This window comes from Ovis aries, chromosome 2 (assembly GCF_016772045.2).
Source record: "Ovis aries strain OAR_USU_Benz2616 breed Rambouillet chromosome 2, ARS-UI_Ramb_v3.0, whole genome shotgun sequence".
Classification (NCBI taxonomy): domain Eukaryota; kingdom Metazoa; phylum Chordata; class Mammalia; order Artiodactyla; family Bovidae; genus Ovis; species Ovis aries.
In genome coordinates, this window is record NC_056055.1 from 28,554,706 (window position 1) to 28,573,090 (window position 18,385).

The window sequence follows — 18,385 nt, forward strand, 5'->3', positions numbered from 1 at the left end:
GACAGGGGGCACCCACAGGCCTGGGCAGCCCCACTGGCCACTCCTGCCTGGGACAGCTTGCTGCCTGAGATCCCAGGCAGGTCACCGAGGAGCAGGAAGCCACCCCAGTCTCCCACGCTGGGGCGCCGCAGGCCTCCTCTCTCTGGGCACGCTGTGCTGTGGGCAGTTAGTCCAGGGTGAGGCTGGCAGGAACCCCACGAGCTCGGGGCTGGTGGTCTGCAGTGGCCCTGCCTCCCTGTTCCAGGCCTCAAGGGGCCCCAGTGGCACCCACGGCAGGCTCTTTTCTTTTCTGTCTAATCTCACAGCTGCAAGGAGACGCTGAGCCCTGACAAAGCCCGCCTGCTCCTCCAGAGCCAGCAGGAGGGGTGAGGGGAGTGCAGCCCGCAGCCCGCAGCCTGGGATGCCGACCGTCACCATGGCAACAGGAAGGGTGGGGGAGGGTGGGCGATGAGCTGGTGGGACCTGTAGGGCCAGGGAGTCTCTACAACCATGGGCCAAGGAGGAGGCCCTGGCAGGGTGTGAGGGGCCTTGTTTCTTGTTCTGAACACCTCTGCCACCCACCTTCTCTCTTGCAGACTTTTTTTAGAAGATTCTGTGGCAACAGGGCATTTAAAATGCTTCATCACCACAATGATGTAGTGTGTGGACACTTAACACATGCCTACAAGGAATACTCATCTGCTTAAAGAGTCCTTTGTTTGGAGACTATGGGTGTAGGGGGGGGTGTGTGTCTCTCACATTCAGGCTTGCCTGCACACTCACATTTTACGCTCATGCTTGCCTGCACCCCTCATTTGGAGAACGCTAACTGAAGCCTGGATCCTCAGGGTATGTCAGCTCCCGAGCCCTGTCTGTGACTTGACACAGACTTACTCATTTGTTTCCCACTGTGCACCTGTAAGGTGAGTAAGGTGAATATGGTTATCATGGAGCTTTCTGCCAAGATCACCAAGGAGATATGTGCCCCGCTGGGGTCAATTCCTCTGTAAGTGATAAGCCTGGACTGAATGGTGTGCCACATACTTTTGAAAACCACAACTGGCCAGCACTGAACAGACCTAGGGCACGGGTGTGAAGCAGAAAACTGCCCAGGCCAGCCATCTTTCCTGGCCCAGTATGCCAACGCCTTGAGCAGTGGTGTCTCAGCTTCCCACCGGACCTGAGTGTCTTTCATTCCCCTGCCCAGGACCTCATTAAACATCTTCATAATTCAATGTCTGCAAGCCTACAAATGCCCACTGAAGTCCGCTTGGTGAGGGGCCTGGGAGGACACAGAGGGTTTGAAACCTCAAAGTCTTCACTTCTCACTCTATGAATTTATTTATACATGTACACTTGTGGTAGCATTAAAACAACTTGCAAACAGAATGTGCTAATATGTTCATTAGGGCGTTCAGGAAGGAGGGGACATATGTATACCTGTGGCAGATTCGTGATGATGTGTGGCAGAGGCCACAGAATATTGTAGAGGAATTGTCCTCCAATAATTATATTTTGTGCTAAAGTTCTCAATATTGTACAATTATAATCTTTGATAATTATTAGTTACTCAGGAGCAGTTATGTTTTATGTGTATTGTCATCACCAATAGAATGATTCTCAGAAAAAAAAATGTTTAGTTATTGATAATGAAAATTTTTTGGTTGATACATAGTTCTTCATTGGAAGTTCAAGGAGAGGCAAAGAATAATTTTTTAGCATGCTGTAAATATTAGAATTTTAAAATTAAAATGTTACATCACTTTAATAAGGTAATTCATAGAGTATACTTACTAGAGTAATTTGATATGATATTGTTCAGTCGCTCAGTCATATCCAACTCTTTGCAACCCCATGGACTGCAGCATGCCAGGTTTCCCTGTCCTTCACCATCTCCTGGAGCTTGCTCGAACTCTTGTCCATTGAGTCGGTGATGCCATCCAACAGTCTTGTCCTCTGTCATCCCCTTCTCCTCCTGCCTTCAATCTTTCCCAGCATCAGAGTCTTTTCTAATGAGTTGGCTCTTTGTATTAGGTGGCCAAGGTATTGGAGCTTCAGCTTCAGCACCAGTCCTTCCAATGAATATATATTATGATTGACTGATTTGTTCTCCGTGAAGTCCAAGGGACTCAGTGTACTGCTTTATCTTATCCAGAGAGATACTTTAATCTAGATCAGAAAGTCAAGGAAAGACCCAGACATCATGACAATCTGGGGGAGATTCACGAGAAATAACAAAAGAAGTGTGGGGTCCCCAAAAGGAAAAAAGCGTTAGTGAGCAGTTTGGCAAAATTTGGAATTCTGGTGACATGTTTTCATTATGAACTTAAATGATGACAAGTGCAATTTCAGCTTCAGCTATTCAAATTCAATCCTCTGAGAATATGATGTTTAAAACCTGGAACAACGCTTCCTTGGAAAAAACAGATTCCAAATCTCAATTTTGGACACTTCCTTCACTTAGCCAAGAAGAGCACCTGTGGACAAAGAATCCAACTTAGACCCTGCCCTGATGTACCCAAGCTCCAGATTTCATCTGTACCTGGGGACGGCCTGGGGACTTGAACCCAAGGGCTGCCAATTCCACCTGATTTCCAGCTGCCAGCCTTTTACCCCTGCAGCCCAGGGCAGCTCAACCCAGCACAGATCCCTGAGCACACCTTCCTTGTCCTGAAAATACAAAATGTGCCTGAAGTTGTGGCACCAGAAAGAAAGGAAATACTCCAACAAACAAAATAGATTGTCAATATAAATCAGGACTTGACGTGGAGGAGCTCCTACTTGCCACAGCTGGAATAATTTGAGCAACAAAATAAATGACATTTAGGTCTTTAATCCATCGTGATTTTATCTTTCCGGATAGTGTTAGGAGGTATTCTAAGTTCATTCTTTTGCACTTAGTTGTCCAGTTCTTCAAACACGACTTATTGAAGAGACTATTTTATTTTTCTCATTGTATATTCTTGCCTCCTTTGTCAAAGATAAGGTGCCCATATGTGTGTGGGTTTATCTCCAGAATCTCTATCCTGTTCTATTGGTCTATACTTCTATTTTTGTGACAGTACCATACTGTCTTGATGACTGTAGCTTTGTAGTATTGAAATCAGGTGAGTTGATTCCTCCAGCTCCATCCTTCTTTCTCAAGATTGCTTTTGTGTTTCAATACGAATTGTGAATTTTTTTTGTTTCAGTTCTGTGAAAAATGCCATTGGTAATTTGATAGGGATTACATTGAATCTGTATATTGCTTTTAGTAGTATAGTCATTTTCACAATATTGATTCTTCCAACCAGGAGCATGGAATATCCCTCCATCTGTTTATGTCATCTTTGATTTCGTTCATCAGTGTCTTACAGTTTTCTGCATATAGCTCTTTTGTCTCCTTCAGCTCGGTTCAGTTCAGTTCAGTCGCTCAGTCATGTCTGACTCTTTGCAACCCCATGAATTGCAGCACGCCAGGCCTCCCTGTCCATCATCAACTTCCGGAGTTCACTCAAACTCACTTCCATCGAGTCAGTGATGCCATCCAGCCATCTCATCCTCTGTCATCCCCTTCTCCTCCTGCCCCAAATCCCTCCCAACATCAGAATCTTTCCAGTGAGTCAACTCTTCACATGAGGTGGCCAAAGTACTAGAGTTTCAGCTTTAGCACCATTCCTTCCAAAGAACACCCAGGGCTGATCTCCTTTAGAATGGGCTTGTCTCCTTAGGCAGGTTTATTCCTAGGTATTTTATTCTTCTAGTTGCAATGGTAAATGGAATTGATTCCTTTATTTCTCTGATTTCTCATTGTCAGTATATAGGAATGCAAGTGATTTTTGTGTATTGATTTTGTATCCTGTGCCTTTGCGAAATTCACTGATTAGTTCTAGTGATTTTCTGATAGTATCTTTAGGGTTTTCTATGTATAGTATCATGTCATCTACAAATAGTGAGAGTTTTACTTCTTCCTTTCCAAGCTGGATTCCTTTTATTTCTTTCTCTCCTCTGATTGCCATAGCTAGGACTTCCAGAACTATGTTGAATACAAATGGCAAGAGTGGACATCCTTGTCTTGCTCCTGATCTTAGAGGGAATGCTTTCAGTTTCTCACCATTGAGAATAATGTTTGCTGTGGGTTTGTTGCATATGGCCTTTATTATGTTAAGGTAGTTTCCTTCTTGGCACATTTTTTTTCTTTTAAATTAATTAATTTATTTTAATTGGAGGTTAATTGCTTTACAATATTATAGTAGTTTTTGCCATACATTGGCATGAATCGGCCATGGGTGTACACGTGTTCCCCATCCTGAACCCCCCTCCCGCCTCCCTCCCCACCCCATCCCTTAGGGTCATCCTAGTGCACCAGCCCTGAGCATCCTGTCTCATGCATCAAACCTTGACTGGTGATCTGTTTCACATAAGATAATATACGTGTTTCAATGCTATTCTCTCAAATCATCCCACCCTTGCCTTTTCCCACAGAGTCCAAAAGACTGTTCTTTACATCTGTGTCTCTTTTGCTGTCTCACACATAAGGTCATCGTTACCATCTTTCTAAATTCCATATATATGTGTTAGTATACTGTATTGGTGTTTTTCCTTATGACTTACTTCACTCTGTATAATAGGCTCTAGTTTCATCCACCTCATTAGAACTGATTCAAATACATTATTTTTAATGGCTGAGTAATATTCCATTGTGTATGTGTACCATAGCTTTCTTATCCATTCATCTGCTGATGGATGTCCTGGCTATTGTAAACAGTGCTGTGATGAATATTGGGGTACACGTGTCTCTTTCAATTCCAGTTTCCTCGGTGTGTATGCTCAGCAGTGGGATTGCTAGGTCATATGGCAGTTCTATTTCCAGTGTTTTAAGGAATCTCCACACTGTTCTCCATAGTGGCTGTACTAGTTTGCATTCCCACCAACAGTGTAGGAGGGTTCCCTTTTCTCCACACCCTCTCCAGCATTTATTGTTTGTAGACTTTTTGATAGCAGCATTCTGACCAGCATGAGATGGTTATTATGGTTTTGATTTGCATTTCTCTGATAATGAATGGTGTTGAGCATCTTTTCATGTGTTTGTTAGTCATCTGTATGTCTTCTTTGGAGAAACGTCTGTTTAGTTTTTTGGCCCCATTTTTTGATTGGATCATTTATTTTTCTGGAATTGAGCTGCAGGAGCTGCTTGTATATTTTTGAGATTAATTCTTTGTCAGTTGCTTCATTTGCTACTATTTTCTCCCATTCTGAAGACTGTCTTTTCACCTTGCTTATAGTTTCCTTCATTGTGCAAAAGCTTTTAAGTTTAATTAGGTCCCATTTGTTTATTTTTGCTTTTATTTCCATTACTTTGGAAGGTGGGTCATAGAGGATCCTGCTGTGATTTATGTCAGAGAGTGTTATGCCTATGTTTCCCTCTAGGAGTTTTATAGTTTCTGGTCTTACGTTTAGATCTTTACTCCATTTTGAGTTTATTTTTGTGTATGGTGTTAGAAAGTTTTTGAGTTTCATTCTTTGGCAAGTGGTTGATCAGTTTTCCCAGGACTACTTGTTGAAGAGATTGTCTTTTCTCCATTGTATATTCTTGCCTCCTTTGTCAAAGATAAGGTATCCATAGGTACATGGATCTATCTCTGGGGTTTCTATTTTGTTCTATTGATCTATATTTCTGTCTTTGTGCCAGTACCATACTGTCTTGATGACTGTCTGAAGTCAGGTAGGTTGATTCCTCCAGTTCCATTCTTCTTTCTCAAGATTGCTTTGGCTATTCGAGGTTTTTTTGTATTTCCATATAAATTGTGAAATTATTTGTTCTAGTTTTCTGAAAAATACTGTTGGTAGCTTGATAGGGATTTAGGCCCATTTTTTGAAGAATTTTTTTTTATCATAAATGGGTTCTCAATTTTGTTAAAAGCTTTTTCTGCATCTATTGAGATTATCATTTGGTTTTTATCTTCAGTTTGTTAATTTGGTGTATCACATTGATTGGTTTGTGTATACTGAAGAATCCTTGCATCCTTGGGATAAATACAACTTGATCATGGTGTCTTGTTGAATTCTGTTTGCTAGAATTTTGTTAAGGATTTTTGTATATATGTTCATCAGTACTATTGATCTGTAATTTTCTTTTTTTGTGATATCTTTGTCTAGTTTTGGTATCAGGGTGATTGTGCCCTCATAGAATGAGTCTGAAAGTGTTCCTTCATCTGCACTCTTTGGGAAGAGTTTCAGAAGGATAGGCATTAGCTCTTCTCTAAATGTTTGATCGAACTCCCCTGTGAAGCCATCTGGCTCTGGGCTTTTGTTTTGGGGGAGACTTTTGATCATATAAACTGTCCTCATTTCTTTTCTTTTTTTTCCTGTTCAGCATCAGTGATTTTCCCTACTCTGTCTTCCAGCTCACTGCTTTGTTCCTCTGTATCATTTAATCTACTGTTAACCCTATCCACTGTATTTTTCATTTCTGTTATTGTATTCTTTATTTCCATTTGGTTGTTCTTCATATTTTCTGACTAGTTGTCTAAAACTTTTAACTTCTTGCTCCGTGTATCCATTCTCTTGAGTTCTTTGACCATCTTTGTGATCATTACCCTGAACTCTTTCTTGGGTAGACTGCCTATATCCACTTCACTTAGTTCTTCTTCTGAGATTTTTATCTTGCTACTTTGTTTGGAACATATACCCTTGTCAGCTCATTTTTAATTCTATATATGTGGAAGTTTAGTTATGTTTCCCAATCTTGGAGAAATAGCCTCTTGTAGGGGACATCCTATGTAACCCAGCAGTAGGCTCCCCTCTCATCACCAGAGCCATATGCTCTAGAGGTGTCCTTTATGTGGACTGTGTGGGTCCTTTTGTTGTGGGCTGACTACTGTGGGCACTTTGGTAGGCTGGATTGGCCCTTGGTCTAGTTGGTTGCTAGGCCTTGCCTTGTGCAGAGGCTGCTGGCTGCTATTTGGCAGGGCTGGATTACAGGCAGCAGTGTGCCACTGCTGTAATTTGTCCATGATAACCAGGGGCCTTGCTAAGATTTAGCTACTAAGGTTTGTAGTTATACAGTAATCAGTCTACTGGGAGCTGTACGTCACACATTCTGAAGGCCTGGTAGGTAGTAGTCTCCAAAAATTCCTTCCCCAGTGATATCCTCTGTAGTAGATACAATCTGAAAAATAGGAGTTAAGATACGGGCACATCACTAGAATTTCACTGGGCTGTCAAGAATCAGTCCCATTCATATGACTACAATGTCTCCCATAGTGACGTCAACTATGTTTGCCGACTGCCGTGTGATCTTTTCATGTTCCTAGAGCAAACATATGAGTTGACCCTTCTGGATATCTGGTATAATTGTGCTCAAAGATACTATAATTCTCTTGCACTGAGATTATCTCAAGACACCAGCGTAAAGTTGACTTTCTCTCGTTGCATGATCTGTTTATTCATTCCTTTCAGCTCTCCCTGGTGGATCAGATGTTAAAGAATCTGCCTGCAAGGCAGGAGACCTGGGTTTGATCCCTGGGTCAGGAAGATCCCCTGGAGAAGGAAATGGCAACCCATTCCAGTATTCTTGCCTGGAAAATTCCATGGACAGAGGAGCCTGGCGGGCTGCAGTCCATGGGGTCTCAAGGAGTTGGACCTGGTTGAGTGACTGAGCACACACACGCATGCCCTACATGAACATCCCTTTAATAGTCTGGTTTTCCATGGCCCTTCTGCCTGACTGTATGGTAAGTTATGGCCACTATCCATGAGTCATTAAAAACCGACATAGAAGGGCTCGTATCATTTGTTTTTTAATTATTTCATTACAGCAAGAGAACAGTATACAACCCAGCCCACTGAACTGACTTGTTCTTCAACTAGTTTTTCCATCAGTCAATCATATTACACTGACCTTCCAGCCAAGATGTTGTCTGTCTACCTAGGCACTGCCTTTTGTAAACTAAATGACTCTTTCCTAGTCAATAGAGAGCTGTGGATTCAGCAGATCCTCAAAGCTGCCTTACAGGAAAGAAGGCCACCTACACATGAATATGAGGAGTACTTCCTTCCATTCCCCAATAGCATGTTCCTGGAAAAACTATTTCCGTATTACTGTGGAAATCTTCTTGGCACTGACTTCCTTATATCAGAATGTGTCTCTGATTTAACCCAACATATAATGGGTATTCGGAGAAGGCAATGGCAAGCCACTCCAGTACTCTTGCCTAGAAAATCCCATGGACGGAGGAGCCTGGTAGGCTGCAGTCCACGGGGTTGCTACAAGTCGGACACGACTGAGCGACTTCACTTTCACTTTTCATTTTCATGCATTGGAGAAGGAAATGGCAACCCACTCCAGTGTTCTTGCCTGGAAAAACCCAGGGATGGGGGAGCCTGGTGGGCTGCCGTTCATGTGGTCGCACAGAGTCGGACACGACTGAAGCGACTTAGCAGCAGCAGCAGCAGAAGCATTATGGGTATTTCAGGTTTCAAAATCATTTTATACCTTCACTCATAGGGTCAGTTTCGATTAATAATAAAAAGCTAGTAATTGTGTCTCACACAGGATAGAGGGTACTACCATGGCTAGAAATTTTCCAGTCCAAAATCCCAGCGGTCACCACTGGGTGGCACTCATGGGCTTTTGCCATAAACTCCAGTCTGTGCAACAATTCATGGGCATGCAAGCCATCCTCCTTTTTCATGGGCCACATAAAGCTACTGTACAGAGAATTTGTAGGTGCCAGAACTCTAACTCCTAATATGTCATTAAAATGGTCATCTCTTTGACTACCAGATATCCAATACTGTTTCAAATTAACAACCTGTATGGGCTCAGATAGAATTGGGCCTTCTGTATTTCCCATTAACACAATTCTATGCCTTCTGCTTTACAACACTAGGTAGGAGAAATGACTTCCAGTCAGACATAATATCCATTGATTAATGCATTTAGGTAAAAGAGATGCATCCACTTCATATAAAATCTATTCAAACATTCCAATTGTCCTCCAAAGTTTCATCTATCAAACTATCAAACGTTTCTTCCTCTATCTTCCCAATCTAACTGTAATCCTCATCAGGACCCAGTCTAACTGTAATCCTCATCAGGACCTCACCATCAAGTACCACAGTGCATTGGGGTCCCAATGTCAGGATGTCCCAGAAAAGTTTCTTCTCAATGCCTGGCCAATTTGCTCCCATATATCCATATGACCTTAAGTCCCTGACTGGGGATTGGGCCAAAAGACACTGACTCCTTCCTCAATACAGGTTCAGAATAATTTTCTGGACCATCATAATCAGTGAGTCAAGATTAAATTTCTCAGTCATTTCTGCCTTCTGTTTTAATTCCTCCAAACTAAGATAAATAGAGCATATTTGTTTAGATCTCTTCAAAGTTGAGGGAGTAGCTGGGGTTCCCCCAGCCAATCTCCGTTAGTGCTGCATTAAGACTTTTATTTCAACTCCATCAATGTCCATTTTATTCATCCTATTTCTTAACTGTTTAAAGACTCACATGCTTCTTAGAAAAGTCCCCTGACTATCCTCTTTGTCTTTCCCATTCCCTTGTGAATTATTCTAATTTGTTAGTTTCTCTAAGACGCATAAGGGGAAGCTGATGGCATTATCCACATCATGGGACAACTCCATCACACACAATGAGACAACTCCCCTTATTTCAATAGTTTCTCAGTTTTGTCCCCCTGCCACCTGAACTACCTACTCCAGTGTTCTTGCCTGGAGAATCCCAGGGATGGGGAAGCCTGGTGGGCTGCCATCTACGGGGTCGCACAGAGTCGGACACGACTGAAGCGACTTAGCAGCAGCAGCAGCAGCCACCTGAACTACTTCTTGGTGACCAGAAGTCTCTTAGAGGTGCTTGTTATTTTATTTGTTGTTCCAACATAATTTTTCCCTTTGGTCATGTTCCTAAAGCTACCCATAGCTCAGATCAGCTGAAATACAAGCTTGACAAATGGCCTCAGGTTTCCCATTCAACACTCTCCTTTATTTTCATTTTAGCTATTCACTCAGCAATAACCAAGGAATTATATACTTGTTTTTCTCATTATCTTTCATTTTCTTGTGTATTTAGTAAACCAGTGTCTGAGGCGTTGGGCGTATCAGTTCTAAATTCCACTGGTAACTTTTACCTCTAGTAACTGATCACGGCATAGCTACTGTTTCATACCATGGGTATCAGTTTCATCAACCCCACTCCTTCATTACTCCTTTTCTCAAAAGAATGCTTTCACAGTGTTTTAGTATGTCAGGATCACTATAGCCCAAGTCCCATTTCTGGAATTCCCCAGGATCACCTTCAGGTTTGATGATTTTCTAGATGGGTTTATAAGACCCAGAAAAGTTGATATACTCACAGTTATGTATTAGTACAGCAGATAGGTACAGACTAAAATCAGCAGAAGAAATAGGTTCATAGGTAGAGACCAGGAAAAACCAGGTGCAAGCTTCCAGTCATCCTCTCTCAGTGGAAGTGCACAGATAGCACTTAATTACCCCTGCAATAATGAGTAACAACATGTGTGAAGTGTCGCCAATCAGGCAAGCTCACCAGAGCCTCGTGTCCAGGAATTCTACTGAATGCCTGTCACGTAAGCACAGAGCACTTTAGTCATCAGCCCCTCCAGAGATCTGACTGACCTAGCATAACCCAGAGCCCCAGGCAAACAAAAATAGGCTTTCACTATAAACCACACTGTTAGCATAAACTTGGAGAAGGAAATGGCAACCCACTCCAGTGTTCTTGCCTGGAGAATCCCAGGGACGGGGGAGCCTGGTGGGCTGCTGTCTATGGGGTTGCACAGAGTTGGACACGACTGAAGTGACTTAACAGCAGCATAAACTATCTAGCATGGCCCAAGACACCAGGTAAACAAAGACATTCTTATCAGACAGGATAATCCAAGTGCTTAGACCTTATATGCCAAGATCCAGTCAAAGACCTCTCCTTTCTTGGAACAAGCTAGGTTTAAGCATCCCAAGACTTCTGAGTTAACCTCTAATATCAGTCTTGAATTCTTTTGTTTAGCTTCCTACTAGTTGTTATACCTTTTATCTGCTAATTCTACTAGTTATATTATGAAAGTTATTGGTGCATATATATTAACATAATATACTACCTTCCAGAATTCCCTTACTGATTGTTAAATCTGATTTTCATGGGTTTTCCAGGTATACAATTCTGTCACTTCCAAATGCTTATAGTCCAGTTTTCTGATTGTTGCCATAGCTTAAAGGAAACAATCAAGCATGTATAGTTCCTGATATTTATGTTAAAGATTTTTATCATAAGATTATTTTCTAATCATTGATATTTTATCAGTTTCTAGAATGCCAGATATCATCTTCATTCTTCAAAAGCACAGGAAAACATCAAGACCAACATAGTTCATGGGTGTTTACTAACGTTAGCTCCTGTGTGAGCAACCCTTTTGCTGCTTTCAAGTTCAATCAGAGTCAGTAATATTGAATGTTTGATGGATAAAAACAAGCCTTTAGATTATCTTGAAAATAATAAAATCTAAATTACAGAAGAATATTTAAAATACACCGATGATTTGACCATGCCATCTGGATCCTTCTCCAATATTTTGGCTCACCCTCTTCCAGGAAACCAAATCGTAGCCTTTGCTGCCTCTATTTCTCTGAGCCTTTACATCTAAAGAATGCACATTATGCTGTATCCTAGAAAAAGCAAGAGAATTCCAGAAAAACATTTACTTCTGCTTCACTAACTACACCAAAGCCTTTGACTGTGTGGATCACAAAAAACTGGAAAATTCTTAAAAGATGGGACTACCAGACCACTTTACCTGCTTCCTGCAATACCTGTATACAGGTCAAAAAGCAACAATTAGAAACAGACATGGAACAACAGACTGGTTCAAAATTAGGAAAGGAGTATGTCAAGGCTGTATATTGTTACCCTGCTTATTTAACTTATATGCAGAGTACATCATGCACAATGCCAGACTAAATGAAGCACAAGCTGGAAGCAAGATTGCCGGGAGAAATACCAATAACTTCAGATATGCAGATGATACCACTCTTATAGCAGAAAGTGAAGAGGAACTAAAGAGTTTCTTAACAAAGGTGAAAGAAGAGGGTGAAAAAGCTGGCTTAAAACTCAGCATTCAAAAAACAAAGATCATGGCATCTGGTCCCATCACTTCATGGCAAATAGATGGGGAAACAATGGAAACAGTGAGAGACTATTTTCTTGGGCTCCCAAATCACTGCAGATGGTGACTGCAGCCATGAAATTAAAAGACGCTTACTCCTTGGAAGAAAAGCTATGACCAACATAGACAGTGTATTAAAAATCAGAGATATTACTTTGCCGGCAAAGGTCCGTCAAGCCAAAGCTATAGGTTTTCCAATAGTCATGTATAGATATGAGAGTTGGACCATAAAGAAAGCTAAGCACTGAATAATTTGTTTATTTTTTTTTAAGTTCTACCATTTTACTGCTCCAACCCATCTCCCTCCACCCTCATGCAAGCGTGCTCAGTCATGTAACCCTATGGACTACAGCCCGTCAGGTTCCCCTGTCCATGGACTTTTCCAGGCAAGAATATTTGAGTGGGTTGCCATTTTCTTCTTCAAATTGATGCTTTTGAAATGTGGTGCTGGGGAAAACTCTTGAGAGACCTTTGGACTGCAAGGAGATCAAACGAGTCAATCCTAAAGGAAATCGATCTTGAACATTCATTGGAAGGACTGATGCGGAAGCTGAAGCTACAATTCTTTGGCCACCTGATGCGAAGAGCTGACTCATTAGAAAAGACCCTGATGCTGGGAAAGATTGAAGGCAGGAGAAGGGGATGATAGATGGAGAGATGGTTGGATGGCATCACCAACTCAATGGACATGAATTTGAGCAAGGTCTGGGAGTTGGTGAAGGACAGAGAAGCCTGGTGTGCTGCGGACCATGGAGTCACAGAGTTGGACACAACTGAGCAACTGAACAACAACAAAGTTGTATCCGACATGCATTGCCAGAGCATCATTCTAAAACACACATCTGTTTATGCTCCAGATTCCCTATTTCCTATGTAAAGTTTAACTCTTAGCATAATACAGAAGAATTTTGAAACCTGATACTAGCTTTGTCCCAGCTTCTACCTATATCCAGTACCTACTCTTACTGGAAAAACCTATTTGATATTCCCCAAACATTTCATGCATGTTGCTATAACTAGATTGTGCCTTCTTCCATATTCATATATTGACACCCTAACCTCCAAAATGATGGTTTTGGAGATGGGGCCTTTGGGAAATAAGTAAATTTAGATGAGCTCATAAGTAGGACCCTCATAATGGAATTAGCGCCTTTACAAAAAGAGACACCAGAGCATTCTCTCTGCCAGTGAAAAGGCAACCACTTACAAGGCAGGAACAGAGGTCTCACCAGAGAGTAACCATGTTGTACTTTGATATTGGACTTGTAGCCTTCAGAACTGTAAAGAAATAAATTTCTGCTGTTTAAGCCATCTGGTATATGGTATTTTGTTATGAGAGCCTAACAATTTTGAAACAGTTCCAGTGAGTATGTGTGTGGAGGGAAGAGAGGTTTCCCCACCAACAAGCAAATCTCGGACACCAACTGGGTAACCTACAACTCAACCCAATTCTGACAAATACTGTCAGGTAAATAGTACCTGGAGATAGCATCAGATTCCACAATTGAGGAGTTCAGCCCCACAAGACTGCCCTCTAGTTAAGATGTCAATCACAAGCCCATGCTGTCACCCATACTTCTGACCATCTGGGTACAGATTGGAGGTTCCTATGACTCCCTGGTAAGGTTTGATTAATTTGCTGGAGTAGTTCACAGAACTCAACAAACCTGCTTACTCACTGAATTACCAGCCTATTATGAAGGATATTAAAGGATATAATTCAATAGCCAAATGAAGAGATACATAAGGTGAAATCTTGAATAAGGGAGCTTCTGTCCCTATGGAGTGTGGGATCCAGCATGGTGGCATACACAATCATTCTGGTTCCCCAAACTCAATTCTCCAAACCCCCTCCTTTTGGGTTTATATGAAATCTTCTTTATATAGGCATTATTGATTAAATTGTTGGCCATTGGCTTTTTTCTTTTCTTATAAATCACAATACCGCACAGTTGAAACTGACCAGGATATGTTTATATCCCCTGGGAGGAGTTTTTGCTGTTTCTTCTGCTTACTTCTGCCTGGAAATCCCTATTCATTTTCAAGACCCAGGTCAAATGTTACCTCCACAATGTAGCTTTCCTAACTGTATTATTCCTCCCCCACGTACATGATCTGCAACATAACTGTGGCCCAGTACAAATGAAAATGCAAGACGTTTTACTCAGCAAGCAGCAAAAAAGTGCTGTGAAAGGTACTTATACAGAAAGTGTTTTTCTTTCTTCTGTTTTCTCTCTCTTGCTTTTATTTGCTATTTAAAGTAATTTTGAGGAAAGAAAAAATTAAAATTTAAAATTATAGGGACTTTCCTGGTAGTCCAGTGGCTAGGAATCCACATTCCCAATGCAGGGTGCCAGGTTCAATCCCTGGTCAGGGAACTAGCTCCCACATGCCACAGCTAAAGATATCACATGCCTCAACAAAGATTGAAGATCTCATGTCCCACAACTAAGACCTGGCACAGACAAAAAAAAATTATTTAAAAAATTTTAAATTATCATATGAATTTTACCATTTACCTTTATATTGCGTGCTCAGTTGCTTCAATCATGTCTAACTCTTTGCGACCCCATGGACTGTAGCCTGCCAGGCTCCTCTGTCCATGGGATTCTCCAGGCAAAAATACTGGAGTGGGCTGCCATGCCCTCCTCCAGGGCATCTTCCTGACCCAGGGATTGAACCTGAATCTCTCGCATCTCCTGCAATGGCAGGCAAATTCTTTACCACTAGCCCCATCTGGGAAGACCATGATGCCAATTTTAAATGCAAACATAAGAACATTCAGCTTATATGTAGAAACACTGAAATTGCACAATTCATTGCTCATACATGTATAGAGATTCCATTCTTACTTGGGCAGAGGAAATGCTGCATGAATCTAGGCCAACTATTTTTATTTCACTTCTTGATATACTCACTTTCTGTCAACACCTTCATCTTTCTAGTGAGTGAGGGAAAACTTTTAAAAAAGCATCTGTGGGTTGCCCTGTCTTCCCCTTTCCTTCCATGCCATCATTTTTAGCTAAGTGGTTGGCCAATGTGGGCGAAGTAGCACAGATAAGAAAGCATAATTATAGGACTCCTAGGTCATTGGTGTTTTCCTGAAGACGCTGTCTTCTGCATTTGAAGCAAGTTTTGTGTTTAAAGTAAGTTCTGCCTGAAGTGGCTCTCAGGCAGTTCCCAAAGCCCAGTTCACCTAGCTGTAGCCATCACCTGCTTACATCATACCCTCCACTTGGCTCCTTTGGCTGTGCACCCAAGCCCTCTCCAGACTTGTTCTGTTTGGCAAGAGTGTGTCCCCTAAGTGGGCTCCTCTGTGGGTCTGGCCCTGTCCTTACCTTCATGAGCCAGGCACTGTGCTAGGTATGGGCACGCAGCAGTCAGCAAGATGATGAAGGTCCTGCTCTCACAGGGCCTGTGTTCTCTAGGGGCCAGCTGGAGGTCAATGAGAAGAGAGGAAAGAAAATCAATAAACAAGAAAGCATAGTAAATGCAGTGCTCCCTCTTGCTAAACCATGCAGGGGGAGGGGAGAACAAGGCAGCAGCAAAGGGTCCCATGAAGCTGGGTCAAGAGGACAGAGAGAAGAAGCCATCAGAAGGGTTGGGATGAGCATCCTGCTAGTCTAAGTGAGTGGCAACTGGTGAAGTGGGGCATTCAGAAGGAGCAGGCCCCTGCCTGGGCTAGGCAGGACCTCTGTGTGAGGGCGAGACCCTGGAGCTCCTCTAAGAGCAGTGAGGACTCAGGGATGTGAGGCTGCAGGCTCTCCCCCGCTGTATTTGTGGCGGATCATGGCAGCTCCTGGTGGGGAAAGGTGGAGGCCCAGGGCAGAAGACCCTGATGGTGAGCTGGCTGAAGAGGTGGCGCTGGAGACTGAAGAAGGAGAAGGAATCCTGTGGTTAGCACACTGTGTGTGCCACAAGTACTCATGGACTGCAGTAGGCCAGAGCTGTCAAGTATTTCTCTCTGGGTAGACTTTCTTTCTAAGCTGGGCCGGTAGTTATATATTTCTATTTTCAGTACTCTCTCAGATGCTTCTTCCTCCAAAATAGGGGTTAACAAAGCACAGTCCAGGACCAGAGCCAGCCTGCCACTTGTTTTGGTTCTACCTGTGATGTAAAATGATTCTTACATTTTAGAATGATTGAAAAAACTGAAGTTTTATTCGAACAAAGCTACACCCATTCACAGACATGTTGTCTATGCCACTTTGTGCTAAAAGGACAAATAGAGTAATTTGTGGTCCACAAATCCTAATTGTTTACTACCTGGTCCTTTACAGGGAGTTTGTCCATACTGGTCTAAAACCCTGAGAGAAGGCGAAACTTTACTTCTCACTTAGTAACAACCACAGGGGAACATAAAGAACACAGTGGCGCAGAGGGCAACATGCACAAAGGCAAGCATATGGGTATGAGGTCAGCGTTCACACACGCCAAGAGCCCGCTCTGTAAGAAAGGCTCCTATGGAGGAGGGAACGAGAGTAGAGGGGTGGGTTGGCCATGTCTTGTCAGGAATTGGCAAAAGAAGGCAATGTTGTGGTACCATTTGCAATCTGAACTACAGGCTTAAAGTGGAAGTCAAGCCACAAAAACTTTCAGGAGGGCTATGTGTCATTCCAGCAAGCTGTGAGATCCTAACGGGGCAGATGAAAGATGTGAAGTGGAAGCCATAAGAGTTGGTAACTAACTGGATAAAGGGAAAGAAAGCATTGAGACAAAACTGACTCCAGTTTCGAAAATTTGAACTGGGCAAAAAGAATGTACCAGAGAGGAGAAATAAATCTGGTTTGGTCACAGGGGAGATGTGCGATAACAGTGAGATGATTTAAAAAGTCCTTTAGGCAGACATGAACTATAAGTCAAGACAAAGAGTCCAGATAAAATGTTAGGCAGCCATCAATTCAGAAACAAATGCAGTCTCCAGGGCAAGAACTCGAAGCAAGGAAAGCCACAGAACCAGCCCTTTCTTCTGTTAGGGGGTTAGAGGGAAAAACCATGGGAGGAAAGAGAAGCAGCAGAGAGCAGAATCTGGACATTACCACACCACAGAGGCAGAGACTCTCAAGAAAGGGCTAGACGGACTCTGTACAGGGCAGAAGGCATCCCACAGGGAAGAATTCCTGTCAACACCTTGCAGTAAGTGTGAGGAGGCAGACCATAAAATATGGAGGTAGATTGTCATGACGAATGAGGCGCATGGAGGAGAGTAAGGGGGAAATCACCAACATGAATGTATGTGTGTGAAAAGAATGTTAAAGGTAAATAAGTGAAGAGTTAAAGTTGTAGTCTAATATCTCACAGCAGAGGAGAAAAACAAGAGATTAGAGCCTTTGTTACTATGAAAAAGATTAAAGTCATGCTATAACAAATTTTAGACTTTCATAAGAAAATAATTGAAAGAAATGAAAGTTGAACACTAAGAATCCAATTTTACTAGACCTAAGATGAATAAATAAAACATATACCAGGTTTATTACTTTTTTCCCTAAAGTTTTCAAATCAAACAGGGTAATCTTAAATTATATTCACCTATATGCAGAGTACATAATGTGAAATGCTGGGCTGGATGAAGCACAAGCTGGAATCAAGATTGCTGGGAGAGTATCAATAACCTCAGATATACAGATGATGCTGCTGCTGCTAAGTCGCTTCAGTCATGTCCGACTCTGTGCGACCTCATAAACGGAAGCCCACCAGGCTCCCCCGTCTCTGGGATTTTCCAGGCAAGAGCACTGGAGTGGGTTGCCATTTTGTTCTCCAATGAGGGAAAGTGAAAAGTGAAAGTGAAGTCACTCAGTCGTGCCCAACTTGTAGTGACCCCATGGACCGCAGCCCACCAGACTCCTCCGTCCATGGATTTTCCAGGCAAGAGTACTGAAGTGGGGTGCCATTGCCTTCTCCGATGTGCAATGACACCACCCTAATGGCAGAAAGTGAAAAGGAACTAAAGAGCCTCTTGATAAAGGTGAAAGAGGAGAGTGAAAAAGCTGGCTTAAAACTCCGGTGTTCAAAAAACTAAATCATGGCATGCTGTTCCATCACTTCATAGCAAATAGATGGAGAAAAAATGGAAACAGTGATAGATTTTATTTCCCTGGGCTCCAAAATCACTGCGGACGGTGACTACAGCCATGAAATTAAAAGACGCTTACTCCTTGGAAGGAAAGCTATGACAAACCTAGACAGCATATTAAAAAGCAGAAACATCACTTTGCTGACAAAGGTCCATA

General features: G+C 42.4%; 1 long non-coding RNA gene across 1 annotated transcript; it reads right to left on the minus strand.

The window, feature by feature from the left end:
- Nucleotides 1-1,296: 1,296 nt before the first annotated feature.
- On the minus strand, nt 1,297-15,596 carry LOC121818603 (uncharacterized). The gene is made up of 3 exons (XR_006058588.2): nt 15,494-15,596; nt 10,332-10,472; nt 1,297-7,129 (listed from the first exon to the last, which is right to left on the minus strand). It is a non-coding gene; the product is annotated as an uncharacterized LOC121818603 (long non-coding RNA).
- Between the last annotated feature and the right edge of the window lie 2,789 nt (nt 15,597-18,385).